Source organism: Mauremys reevesii, linkage group 3, assembly GCF_016161935.1.
Source record: "Mauremys reevesii isolate NIE-2019 linkage group 3, ASM1616193v1, whole genome shotgun sequence".
NCBI lineage: Eukaryota > Metazoa > Chordata > Testudines > Geoemydidae > Mauremys > Mauremys reevesii.
In genome coordinates, this window is record NC_052625.1 from 9157086 (window position 1) to 9171079 (window position 13994).

Consider the following 13994-nt stretch of genomic DNA (forward strand, 5'->3'; position numbering starts at 1 on the left):
GGTTGCCAGATGCCCGGTTTTTGACTGGAAAGTCAGGTCGAAAAGGGCACTTGGTAGTTACCGTAGAGTGCGGGGAGGCACCAGTTCGTTAACCTACACCAGCCGCTGCTCAGCCGGGGCCACCTCCTACCTGCAGGCAGGCTCCCTGTCAAGCTGCAGCAGCTCCCGTCCCAACCCCAGAGAGAAGGGAGCCCAGTTGGGAGATGGGGGTGGGGTGTGGAGATGATCCAGAGAGTGATGGGGGAAGGGGAGAGAGGAGCGTGCGATGGGGGCGGGGCCTTGGGGGAAGATGCAGAGAAGGGGGCCGAGCCTGGGGGAAGAGGTGGGCCGGGGGTGGAGCCTGGAAGTCTAGTTACCAGCAATTAGAAAAGTGGCAATCCTAATACAAACTCAGCATGTATTTAAGATTCCCCAGGCCAAATTCTGCCTTTAGTTTCACTGGTTCAATATAATTTTCTTCAATTCAAGCAGAGTATGCATTTGGAACTTGGTTATCTTTGACGTGATTGCATTTTTAATCCTTGCCAAGGGTACTTTGAGCTCTGACGAGGTGCTTTTTTGTATATATTATATACTAAAAAGTAAATACATTACTTGGGGGTCTGACAGAATGTGGAATCCACCTTGCTAACCCTTAGTGCAGAGCTAAGAGGAGTGATGGATACTGGGGATAAAATGAACACAGATGCCCTCTGCTTTGCAAGATGTTTAATGTACTTTACTGGCCGCTAGCAGATACGCCAGGTTGTTATCCTTTTTTTCACTTTAGCAGCACCGTACAGCTTGGTATATGCATAAGGCACCGGTCCCCACACTTTTGAGAGTAGCCCCCCCCCCTTACCCCTGTCTGCACCCCTTTCCCCCGGAGCTGGGGCTGGGAGTGGGGCTGCAGCGCGAGAGGGGATGGAGGGAGGGCGGTATGGACAGGGTAAGGGGGCCAAGCCTGGGGATGGGGGCAGAAGCAGAGCTGCAGCCAGGCTGAGGTGGGAGCTGGCAGCTGGGCCTGCGGCCAGGTGTGGCTCCTTTCCCGGCCCCGCCCCGCCCCCAGCCTTGGCCCAGGGGACCTGGCCAGGTTCGGGGACGGGAGCCAGGGAGGGGCTGGAGGTGGGACCAGAGCAGAGCTGGGCACGGGGAGGGGCTGAGTGATGCTCTCTCCCCATCCCTGCAGGAGCTGGTGCAGGCCCTGCCATGCCCCCCTGGATGTTCCTCCATCCCCCACAGTTTGGGGACCTCTGGCATAAGGTATTTTGAAAATAACTGCAGTTAAAAAGGTTACAGTCTCTAAGCATTGCAGCCTGCAGATTGGACACTGGAGCCTCCATCCCTTCCACTCTTCCTCCTTCATCCCTGTCCCTCCTTCCCGTCTCTCAAGTCTGATCTGATCCTCTTCCTTCTCTGGATCCCTTTTACCGAAAAGAATCCTCCAAGCACCTTTGTCCTCCTGAACAGCAAAGGCAGGCCCAGAGGATTTAAGATATTGAGAAGGGAGCAGTCAGCTGGAGAGTGAAAAATATTATGGATCAGATGTGGTTTGATGGGCTTGTTCTCCTATATCCCACTGGCATGATGCCTCCTCGCTTGGAGACAGGCAAGAGATGGCAGGGCCATTATTGAGAATCAGTGAAAAGTTAATACATGGATGAGGATGGCATGTGGTTTGCTTGCTTCCATATACACAAAGTGGAAAGAAATGTTCCCCAGCATGAGAGAGATGTTCCTGGGAGGGAAGATGGAATGCTAAAAGTCTTTATTGGTGCACTGAAGCACATAACAAAGTAATTAGAACTGTTTAAAGTTGACAAAGCGCTAGGCCAGGAGGAATCACATCCCAGGATGCTAAAGGAAACAGAAAAGCCTCCCTAAAAGAAGTGTTCTCCCCTTGACGTACACCCCCTAGCTCCCATTCAACTTAAATTCATCAGGAGGAGACTGTATCCTATGAATGGCAGCATTACCAAAGGCCTGGCGAGGTGGCAAAGGTGGTCAGTCAAGTCCAGAAAAGAGTCAGGCAGATTTCAAAGACTGCTGGAGACGCTCAGGCTGTGGCCCCCTGAAAAAATCAAGTCAAAGCCAAACAAATACACCTTCTTCCTAATTCTGTGCATCACTAGCAACTGTTAAATCAGCACCAGAGCAATCCCATCCGTGTTCCTCCTGGCAGGGAAGGATTGTCTCACGATGTGTATGTAGAGCACTTAGCATTTCCTGGTGCTCTCTGGGCCCCGATGTGTTCCCCATACCATCACTCAGCCACAGAGTCACCCATGGGGAAGGGCAAAACTATTTATTAACAAAACAAAACTGCAAAGTTCATCTTGTGGCAGTGGTGCTGCCGGCTGCCCACAAAGGGATAAGTTTGTGGCCCTGGAACTGAGCAGGAGGCACATGACTCTGTAGTTAAGGTCATTGGATAGGATCCACACTCAGCTCCATTTGTGCCTCTGCTGAAAATAGTTTATTGCCATGTTTTAGTGGTGGTGTAACTGTGTTGGTCCCAGGATATTAGAGAGACAAGGTGGGTGAGGGAATATCTTTTATTGCAACAACTTCTGCTGGTGAGAGAGACAAGCTTTCAAGCTTACCCAGAGCTCTTCTTCAGGTCTGGGATATGTACTCAGAGTGCCATAGCCAAATAAAAGGTGGAACAGATTGTTTATCATAAGTAGCTAACAGATATTTCAAGGGACACCACAGAGCAGATGATCTCTACCTTGATTGCCTCAGGAAAAAAATGTGTAAAATCCGTAACATCACATGCACCACAATCTCTCCACCACTGAGAGGACAGCTATACAGTCCCTGAAATCTAACCACAAGATAGCGTTCAAATGAGCAGAAAAAGGGGGTGCTATTACAGTCCCTAGCCCTGAAGAATATGTTATTGAGGCCAACAGCCAACTCTCTGACACCACCTGTTATAAAGAACTCAAAGAAGATGCCACACCACAATTTACCCAGGAATTTAAGGATATCATCAGATCCTTCCCCAAACAACTCCAAGAGAAACTTCACAAACTCATCTCCCATGAACCCACCCTAGATTCCTTCTACACACTTCCCAGGATAAGGGAACCCAGGCAGGCCCATCATATCTAGCCATGGCATTCTTACTGAAGGAATATTGGGACTCATAGAAATCGTCCTCAAACCACTCACCACACAAAGGGCCAGTTTCCTCCAGGACAAAACTGACTTCCTCCACAAACTCCGCAACATTAACAACCTCCCTCAGAACACCATCCTCGCCACCAAGGATATCACTTCCCTAAACACCAACATCCCTCACAATGAGGGCATAGCTGCCTGACTCAAATATTTACATGACAATGGACAACCCTCAGATATCCACCCAAACACGTTGCCAAACTCATCCATTTCATCCTCACACATAACAATTTTACATTCAACAACAAGTGCTTTGTCCAAACCATGGAACACCATCGGTACTAGGATGGCTCCCAAATATGCCAACCACTTCATGGTCCACCTTGAAGAATATGTGGACAAATGCACCACAGAACCAATGGTATAATGAGGTACATCAAAGATATTTTGATCCTCTGGACAGATGACTTAAACCTCCTCATAGATTTCCACCACAACTTCAGGAACCACCACCCATCCATTAAACTCTCTCTGGAACACTTGCACACCAGTATCAATTTCCTGGATACCACAATCAGCTTCAACAATGGAACCTGACAGACAACTATATACAAGAAATCCACAGATCACCACACCTACCTTCATAGATACAGTAACCACCCCAAACACACCAAGAAATCTTATCTACAGCCAGGCACTCAGATACCACAGAGTAGGCTCTGAGAAGAAAGTCTGGAATATACACCTTAACACACTCAAAACCGCCTTCACCAAATGACACTCCACTATAGAAGTAGATTGCATCATGGAATGGACCACCCAAATACCCCAATAAAATCTGCTTATACAGAAATAAAACCCCCTCCTACCGCACACCCCTAGTTGTCACCTGCCACCTCACTGGAACCCATATGAGGTCCCATCAAACAACTATAACCCATACTCAATGGGGACCCCACCTGAAAGAAATCTTTCATGAACCTCCTCTTCTAGCCTTCAAACAGCCCCCCCACCCTCTTCAAGCTCATGGTCAGAAGCAAGCTCCTCACAGACCAGGACACACCAACTCAAATTGGCACCAGATGCTGCCAGATCAACAGATGCAAAACCTGCAGACATCTCTCCACTCCTACAGTGATGAACACCTCCTGCAACACATGTTTCAAGGTTCATGGATCCTACAGATGCTTATCCCAACATGTGGTGTACCTCATCCAGCGCACTAAATGCTCAACAACAACTATGTGGGTGAAATCAGACAATCTCTGTGCTCTCAAATGAACTCACACAGGAAAGTGATAAAAGACAAGAACACCATATCACCTGTGGGTGAACCCTTTTCAGAAAAGCAGTCACTCTCTAGCTGACCTATCAGTCCTAATCCTCAAAGGACAGTTGCACAGCGCTTTCAAAAGATGGGTCTGGGAGCTTAAATTCATAACTCTGCTAGACATTAAAAATCATGGGCTGAATAGAAAGATGCTGGATTTATGGCTTATTACAGCAATTTGTAACCCACTAACCACCCCCCCACCCAGCCTCTCCACCCTGCTGCTTTTCACCCCCTACTTTGCTTCCTTTCCTCCCTATGACTGGCAGGGTGTTAATGGGCTACCTTATCTTGAATGGTCCTATTGGGATCCAGGAAGTGGGCGGACAGAAGGGGTGGACCTACAGGACCTGGAAGCCAAATGATTCCGGGGGACAACTAATAAGATAACAGGGACAGGAGTGAGGTCAAAGGGTCAAACGAAGGGAACCTGATGGGGACACCGAGCAGAGAACCTCGGACAGCGCCCACTGCTCCTCAGAGGCATCAAGGGAGCCAGCAGACGCCGCCCAGAGGAACTCTGCCTGGATGCGTGAGCGGACGGAGGATCGGAAATAGGCCCCACAGTCACAGGAGACCCCATCGGCCAACCTCCTCTCCCTAGTTTTATGAATGGTTCCTTGAAATATGTATTAACTACTTATGCTAAACAATCTGGTCCACCTTTTATTTAACTGTGACACTCAGTAAGTTTCCCAGACCTGAAGAAGAACTCTGTGTAAGCTTGAAAGCTTGTCTCTCTCACCAACAGAAGCTGGTCCAATAAAATATAGTACTTCACCCACCTTGTCTATTTTTAAATGTATTATTTGCATTTCCTGCCCAGGCAGAACTGTATTATTTTAAGGAACGCCCGAGGCAGTTCCTGAGTTACAAGGCTTTGAAAAAGTGGTAGATTTCCCCATTCTTTTTCAAATTATATTTTCTGTTCATGAACTCACAATGCAAAAATTGCTTGCTGTAAAAATGTCAGATGGGATCCAGCCCTGGAACAGGTATAATAGAGGGGATGTATACACTGACCAGGCCATGCTGCCTCTCTGCTAACACGTCAGGATCACATGCACTTAGCTTGCATAAAGATAACCTTGAATACCACAAAAATAATGTAATGATAATACAGAAGATATAGCCTACCTATGTATGAAAGAACTTTGCTATATGCAGTTTGCTTGACCCGTTATTTTGCTGTTGTTGGTATAGTAAAGTACTGCTCAGATTTAGCATTTAGCTGTTGTATTTAGACTGAATGAAGGTTTTTCACATTCTAGAGACTGATCCAACACCTATTGAAACAAGTGGAAAGACGCCCGTTAATTTCAAAGGAGCTGAATCAGGCTCCTAGTCTCCACTCAGTGAAAACATTATCCACCTAACTCTCATTAACCTTACTCCAAGCCAGACACTGAGCTGTGATTCCAGATTGTTTCTGGGACATTGCGTGATGATGATTATCCTGGCAGGCACACCTATTTTTTTTAATGTGCTTGATTTGACATAGTGCTGTTTACCGTCTGAATTTTACGAGTTCTTTCTGCCAGAAGGGAAGAGGTATTGGTTTTCTTTTCATCCATTTTAGACAATCATTTACTCCGTTTCTCTGGAAGAAGAATATTAACGTTGTGGTAAACTCTTACCTCTTCCTTTCCTCCTCAGCTGGTGTAAATCAGGGTAGCTCAAACAACTCAGTGGGACTACCTTTATTAACACCAGCTGCAAATCTGGCCCAACTCTCTAGAGTGGCAGCTGCATGTAATTTATCTTAGCTGTGAGTTCATTATTCTGTGCACTTTGGAAAGTACTTTGCCTCCCCTTGTTGTGTCAGACTGGTCAAAGGACACCTCTGATGCTGCTCTGCAACAGTGGCTCTCAACCTTTCCAGGCTACTGTACCCCTTTCAGGAGGCTGGTTTGTCTTGCATACCCCCAAGTTTCACCACACTTAAAAACGACTTACTTAGAAAATCAGACATAAAAATGTAAAAGCGTCACCGCACACCATTACTGGAAAATTGCTGACTTCCAATATTTTCCTGTATCATTATAAAATAAATTAAGTGGAATATAAATATTGTCCTAACATGCCATTGTCTATATGAAATGTTAGTTTGTACTGACTTCACTAGTGCTTTTGATGTAGACTGTAGTAAAAGTAGGCAAATGTCAAGATGAGTTGATATATCCCCTGGAAGACCTCTGTATGCCCCTGGTTGAGAACCACTGCTCTGCATACCAGAATGTATAGTATAGGATGCTGATGTACCTAACCTTTGTCCAGGAGAACTAGCTGTTAAATAGCTATACTGTCATGCTGTGAATTGGGAGGAAGGTAAACAATTTATCCTCTGACTTCAGTTTCTCCATTAGGGCAGTGCCCTATGGCGTGGCACTCTTGGCAGAATTACCACTGAACCCAATTGCTTCTTGTAATGCTTCCTTACAGTTCTTAACCTGTCATGGGATAAAAGGGAAGGTCCTTTCATGGATTGAGAACTGGTTAAAGGACAGGGAACAAAGGGTAGGAATTAATGGTAAATTCTCAGAATGGAGAGGGGTAACTAGTGGTGTTCCCCCAAGGTCAGTCCTCAGACCAAATCTATTTTTTTTTTTCATAAATGATCTGGAAAGGGGGGGGTAAACAGAGAGGTAGCAAAGTTTGATGATGATACTAAAAGATAGATAAGAGAAAGACAGAAAGAGAAAGAAAAAAAAGAGAAAAAAAAAAACAAAAATTGGAAAAAAATGGCAAAAAAAAAAATATAATGAAAATAAATGTGGATAAATGTAAATTAAAAAAAATAACCCCAACTATACACACACAACATGGCTAATTTAGCTAGCTAGAGATCTCAGAAAGAAAAAAAGATCTTGCGTCATCGATCGAATATGTCTCACAAGATGTGCACGCGCGGTGCAAAGCGAAACAAAAAAGCAAACAGGGAAAAAGGAGATAGAAAATAAGACTAGATATAGACTGAGAATATATATTGTATTATATATAATCATACATCATGCCCACATCTCAGATGTGGTGTAGATGTGGTCTCCTCATCTCAAAAAAAATTCTCTAAAGAAAAAAAGTTCAAAAAGGGCAACTAAAATGATTAGGGGTTTAAGAGGGAGGTTTAGAGAGGGAAGATTAAGGCTTAGCTACTCTTCAGAGAAAAAAAAAGAGAGAAGAGGAGGATAACATGATATAGGATGATAAGATTGAGTGATGTTGAGTGAAAGTTCAAAAGTAAAAACTTATTCTTATATTTACATAAAATAAGGAAAAGGATGAAATTAATAGGCAATAGTTTTTAAAAAAGTTCAAAATCAAATTTCTTCTCTTTTTTTCGCACACACAGCAGGAGCTTGTCCTGGTGAGGATAGGAGAGGAGGGGCTAGGAGGGAACAGAATAACAAGATGGCTAATAGGTCAATATGGCTAATGGCAGTCCATAAAGAATGGGTGGCCTGTAGAATGTTGTCCTGGGATGGGGAGAGGATGGGATGAGAGAGAGAGATGATGGAGATGAGAGAGGATGATCTCATCATTGCCTGGGCACCTGGCATTGGCCACTGTGGGGCACTGGGCATGGGGAGAGAGATGGAGAATGGACAGATGGTGGTATGGCCTGGCCTTTCTTATGTTCTTATGTTCTTATGTTAACCTTGTAAGATCACTCTGGAGATCTGACCTCCAAAGGGAGGGAAAGATCTTAAAATCATCTTCTGAATGCAGGGGGACAGGAAAGTCTGAATTTAGACTGACGAGGTGGAATCCTGGTTTTATTGAAGTCTATGGGAAAACTCCCATTGACTTTAATGGGGCCAAGATTTCACCCACAACGTTTTTTCACGGGTTTTTCCTGCTGTTGGTGTTGCCAACATGGGTAATTTGATCCCGAATCTCACAACATACGGTGTTTTGCCTGAAGTTTCAGCTCTGGGAGTACTGTGATTGTGTGAGGATCTCCGCTTTCCTGTAAAACAAACATTCTACCCCTTATGGGTGCCAAGAAAATCTTGAGCATGTGACCTGAGCACACCGTAAATACGCAAAAAAAACCCAAAGCATATAAAAAACCACCCCAGATTTATTATCCATTTAAACTCTTGTGATATGTAAGCCAGTCTCATGATTTTTGAATGTTTGGAGGTGGCAGGAGCACAAAGTGCACAGATCTCCACAGGGCTGTTGGAGATGCTGGCCGGCCATCCATCCATGACTCATTACCCAAGGCTGGCAGTTAGAAAAGAAACCAAAACGTCTTGATGCTTGCAAACAGAACACCACTGAAATGGTATCTGGGAGAGTTAGCAAACATGAACCTCTGCCATGATACTCGTGCAGAGCTGAGCCATCTTTAAAACTGATTGAATGTCTTTGAAGATGGTAGAATAGACATACGCTGACCTCGATCTCTGCAAAGAAAACCACTTTGCCTATTGTTGATGGATGTCTTTCTACTGGCACAGCATCCCACATTTTATTTGTCTAAAGGGAGAGAGCGGGGCATCGATTTAATGTCCTTGTTTATCATTTCAGATAGATTGCAAGACGTTCTCTTCAATGGCAATATATTTTAAGGAATTTTATGGTTTTCATGTTTGTTTGTTTTTTAATTTAATTTTCTTTGTTTTTTTGCCAGCATGAGAAACTTCCTGCTATTCTCCCATCTGGCTAAACAACAAGCCACAAAAATATCTAGAATAAGTTGAAACGGGCAAAATCTGTGACTTGGTTAATTAACTCCCCATTAGTTCAAATAGACAGAAAGTCCATTTTTCTTTAAATACTTTTGTATAGATGTGTGTACCACGCACACGTATGTAGTTAAAACAAACCATAAGGTATTCAGTCTTGGCTGGTCCATGGAGCAAAGATCTTAATCTTGTTTCTGAATTCAGCTTTTAAGAGGTATATAGGAGCATGCTGTCATTTGAAGTACATGGTGATGTCTTTATGACATAACTGACCTGTGAGGACATGTGTTCTAATTCTTGGTAATGAGGCTGAGAGAGAGAGAGAGAATAGGGCTACTATTGTTCCATTTATTCTAATAAAGTTCCTGGTTCAGTGTTCAAATAAAGTTTCTTCATGTGATTCTCTACCATTGTCATATGACAGAAACCTATCTATCTTCCAGCCTCACCTCACCGCTTTCCCGTGTGAATGTTCTGAAGTGTAGCTGTTGGGTGTCTTTGTCTCCTGGCCCAAGACCGAGCAGGATCTGGAGAGGGCAGTGGGTGGAGCCAGGAACTTAATTCAAAATTTGAAGGTCTGAAACATTAGCGGCAAAGGGAACTAAAGGGAAAAAAAACAACTATCTTGTTCTCATGCAGTCTCTCTCTCTCATTCAGTGGCAGAAAGGTAAAAAAGGGAGGGGGAACTGGCAAGGGGTGGAGAAGAAACAAACCAGGACATTCAAAATTGTAAAGCTTTTTATTTGAGTGTAAAAGAAAATTTGGGGAAAAGCAGATTTTGAATTTGAAAAGCACCATTTTTTTTTAATTGGGGGCGGGAGTTTCAGTTGAAAAAATGTCACCAGTTCTAACAGTGACTAATGATTTGGGGACAGTTTTTCATTTCTATTTGTTCTGTGTCAATATCTGTCCCCAGATTTCTAGTCATTCTCTCTTTTTTTTTCCAAAGGGGATATTTATTTGTTTAATCTAAAAGCTAATATTTGAAATAGCTGATTTAATCTGCCCTCCGCCCTTTGTTTTTTATTGGCCTTTTCTTAATCCAGTATTTGCTAAATCTGTTAATTCCTCGCTCTATAAATCTGTGCTCAGGTTGCGGAACCGTTTCTGTGCAGACATCCAGTGGGGTGGTAGTCCTCTTGTCCTCCTTCCCAGCAGCCTCTGCACATATCTGCCAGGTTGTGTAGGGAGGGCAAAGGTTGCATGCCCGCTACTTCCTCTGGGAGAGTAGGTAGCAGGCACCAGGGGAAGGAATCTGTACATGGTAAAGGGGTGGCATAAATCACTCCCCCCTAGGAGCAAGGGTAGAACAGAGAAGGGATTGTGCCGTTTTGAAAACTTCTTCTGGGGCCTGCTGCAGTCTCTTATACAGGACATTTAGCGATGGCTTGGTCTTCTACCCCTTAGATCTCAGCCTCCTGTTTCCATCTCTCATACTCACATGTTGTAGCCAACCAAATGATATGTCTGTTGTATGCTAAGCAAACCCTACGTACTTGGTTATGGTTGGAGATGTTTGTCCAGAGGTGGAAGGAATTGTGAAGGAAAAACCCATGCCCGAACCTACTAGCGTGCCTGGTCACCGATCACAGCTAAATTTTTGAACCTGGAACATCATCATACCTGGATGACAAAGACAAGGTGACCAGAACCACGTGTATACCCTGTAGCTGAATATGTGTGGTTGCCCTCTGCTGGCAGAGGAGGTACATAAGATATAACAAAGGGGCAGGAATTGTTCCCAGTTAATCTGTTTGGCTGGTCTGGGCCATTCTAATGTTGCCTTTAAAAAACCAGCATGCTCAGGGCTGAGTTACGACTCGAAGGGTCTCATCCCTAAGGACATAAGAATGGCCATACCGGGTCAGACCACAGGTCCATCTAGCCCAGTATCCTGTCTACCGACAGTGGCCAATGCCAGGTGCCCCAGAGGGAGTGAACCTAACAGGCAGTGATCAAGTGATCTCTCTCCTACCATCCGTCTCCATCCTCTGACAAACAGAGGCTAGGGACACCATTCCTTACCCAAAAGTCCACAGAAATCAATGAGAGTGCATGAGTCTAGCACTAAGAGCTGTGCTGTGTGGATACAGGAGGTATGTTTCTGGAGTGCTTATGTCTGGAGGCCTTATGCCTGTAGTAGCCAGGAACAAGCTCATCACCTGCAGGTGCATTGGGCTGGGTACGGGGGAAGGGAGCACTATCATATTCACCAGGGACAGTTACTACATCACCAGCTCAGGTGTAGCGTGAGCTGCCCCTCATTTAGCTCTGCTGCCACTGGCCAACGTGCAGGAGGTGGGGCTGTCCCCACAAACCCATCTTGCCAAGGCACAGCCCCTTTGGAGCAGCAGCAGTCGCTCCTGTCAGCGCTAGAAGTCCACTCTTCTCCCTCTTGCATTCATAGGGTGACCTGATCACAACACTAAAATTGGGGTGCTGTCAGCCCCGCCCACAGTCCACCCCTGCTCTTCCCAGGCTCCGCCCCCCTGTGCCCCAGGTCCCACCCCCTCCCCGCTCACGCCCTTCCTCATCCCCCGGCCCCCTGCTGGCTTGCTGCTTCCCTTCTCAGTCCACCACTCACCTCCTCACACCTCCCCACCCGCCACTCATCTCTACGGTGCTGATTTCCCCTCTGCCGGGTGGGCGCTTGCCCACCCCCCACTTCTTCCCTCTCAAGTATCTGCCCTCGCTCCACCCCCATTCCACCCCCTTCCCCCAAGTCCCCGCCCCGCCCTGCCTCTTCTCCACCGCCTCCCGTGAGCCTGCCATGTTCCCGCTCCTCCCCCATTCCTCCTGGAAAGTGCTAAGTGCCGCCAAACAGCTGTGAGGCGGTGGGAAGTGCTGGGAGTGGGGAAGGAGCGGGGACACGACGCGCTGGGGGGAGGGGGGAGAAGGAGGCGAGGAGGGGGGAGCGTGGCTGCAATTTTTTTCCATGGGTGCTCCAACCCTGGAGCACCTGCGGAGTCGGCACCTCCCTCCCGCTCACCTCCTTACATTGATTGGGACGCGGGACAAAGGGTTAAATAGCGGGACAGTCACGATTTTATTGGGACATCTGGTCACCCTATGCATTCAGGATGTGCATTATTGCAACATCCTGAGCAGGAACGTTAAAGGGGAAGCTGCTGGTGGTGCCGTCTGCTGTGCCCCCGAGGCAGCCACACTGTCACCCTGAACCTTTGATAGAAGGGAACTCACTGCTGTGAAATGGAATCTAAACTACTGAGCTCACCATAGCTAATACTGCAAGCAACCCAGCGATCACGTGCAGGATGGTGCAACCCAACGCTTCCAACAGAGGGCAATAAAATGACTCTTTCTGAATCTCAGATCTGACATGTGTCATGTGTGTCAGATCCTTCTGTGCCTAGTGTTGTGTTAGAAATAGCTCCTGTACTCCATAAAGGGGTGTGTGTGCAATGCCTCTAAAAATGCCGTTCTAATACCATGCAACTTTTAGCAAATAAGTCAAAGCATCAGGAATAGAAACCAGGTGCCCTAACTCCCACTCTCTTTCTGTAGCTACTAAACAACATTCCCTCTTAGCTGGTGTTCCGTATTAGGAGTGCAACATGTGTCGGTGCACTGAGCTGGCTCTGTCCAACGCAAGGGAAAGATTATCGATTAGTTCTGCTGCTTTCCTCTGAAGGTGCATGCGACTAAGAGCTTAAGTGATGTGTGACTAGAAGCATCTGCTGAACGTCTCTGAATGTTCAAAAACAAAGATAACTCCATGCAGCGGGCCTGATTCTCCCCTCACTGGCTTGAGTCAAGATCGTCACTGAAGCCAGTGGAATTACACTGGAGTAAAACGCATGTGAGTGAGTGGAGAATTGAGCCGCTGGGTATACTAGTCTGTGATTAAAATGGCCCAGACTAATGCAGCTACATATGCAGCTCTGAAGCTAATTCACTGAAGCCAGTGGAATTACACTGGAGTAAAACGCATGTGAGTGAGTGGAGAATCGAGCCGCTGGGTATACTAGTCTGTGATTAAAATGGCCCAGACTAATGCAGCTACATATGCAGCTCTGAAGCTAATTCAAATGAATGTATAAGAGCAGTTTTGGAAGAGCATTTTCTTACCTCTCTAATGAATACAAGACACAGTGCAAGAGAGGTTTTGTATGTCAGATCCAGATATCCAGAGCACCGACCACTCCCACTGAAACTAATACTTAAGCACATTGAGATGAAAGGCACTATATAAGTGCAGTGTATTGTGTAAGGCACAGGGGTTGCCATGAAAAATAAATAATTATCCACGTTTACTGCACAGCTGTACAGGAGATGCTAGTTCTTACTCTAAGTGCAGGGAGAAACTGTGCAGCGTGTGGACTACCACTATAAGGTAAATGTGGTCAGCCAGTCTGAGGATATGTCTGCACGGCCGTTGGGAGGTGTGATTGCAACACACATACACATATCCCAGCTAGTTTTGGGCATAGGCTAGCCCTGCCTGCCCACGACCTAGGTTATTACTCGAATGGCTGCCACCCGTATTGCTGTGACTTCAGCGCTGTTATTACTAGCTAGCTAGATCAGATAGTTTAGGTATGTTTACATGTGTTGAAATCATACCTCCTGGCTGCTGGGTAGACAGACCCCAAATATGCATGAGGACCCCCAGATATGCTTAGTATGTTAATAGACAAGCTTTCATCTTGGATACTTTCACCTGCAATATCCCATCCTAGCAGCCTAAGTCAGCACTTTGGAACCACTGACCATTCCAGGGATAATCTTGGAAGGACAGGAGGCTGTCTTTTTGTCTGAAGGCTTGTAACTCTTCCATTCATGATACACCAAAGGCCATCGGTGGCAACTTTCGGAGCAAGACTCTAAATCAGTGGTGCTCAACCAGG

General features: G+C 45.9%; 1 protein-coding gene and 1 long non-coding RNA gene across 4 annotated transcripts in view; one reads left to right on the forward strand and one right to left on the reverse strand.

The window, feature by feature from the left end:
* The window catches only part of PLCB1 (phospholipase C beta 1), a 627028-nt gene that overhangs the window by 115593 nt on the left and 497441 nt on the right, over positions 1-13994 (forward strand). The window lies entirely within an intron of this gene.
* On the reverse strand, positions 1892-9331 carry LOC120401395. Its single transcript, XR_005596427.1, has 3 exons — positions 9268-9331; positions 5573-5721; positions 1892-2050 (listed from the first exon to the last, which is right to left on the reverse strand). It is a non-coding gene; the product is annotated as an uncharacterized LOC120401395 (long non-coding RNA).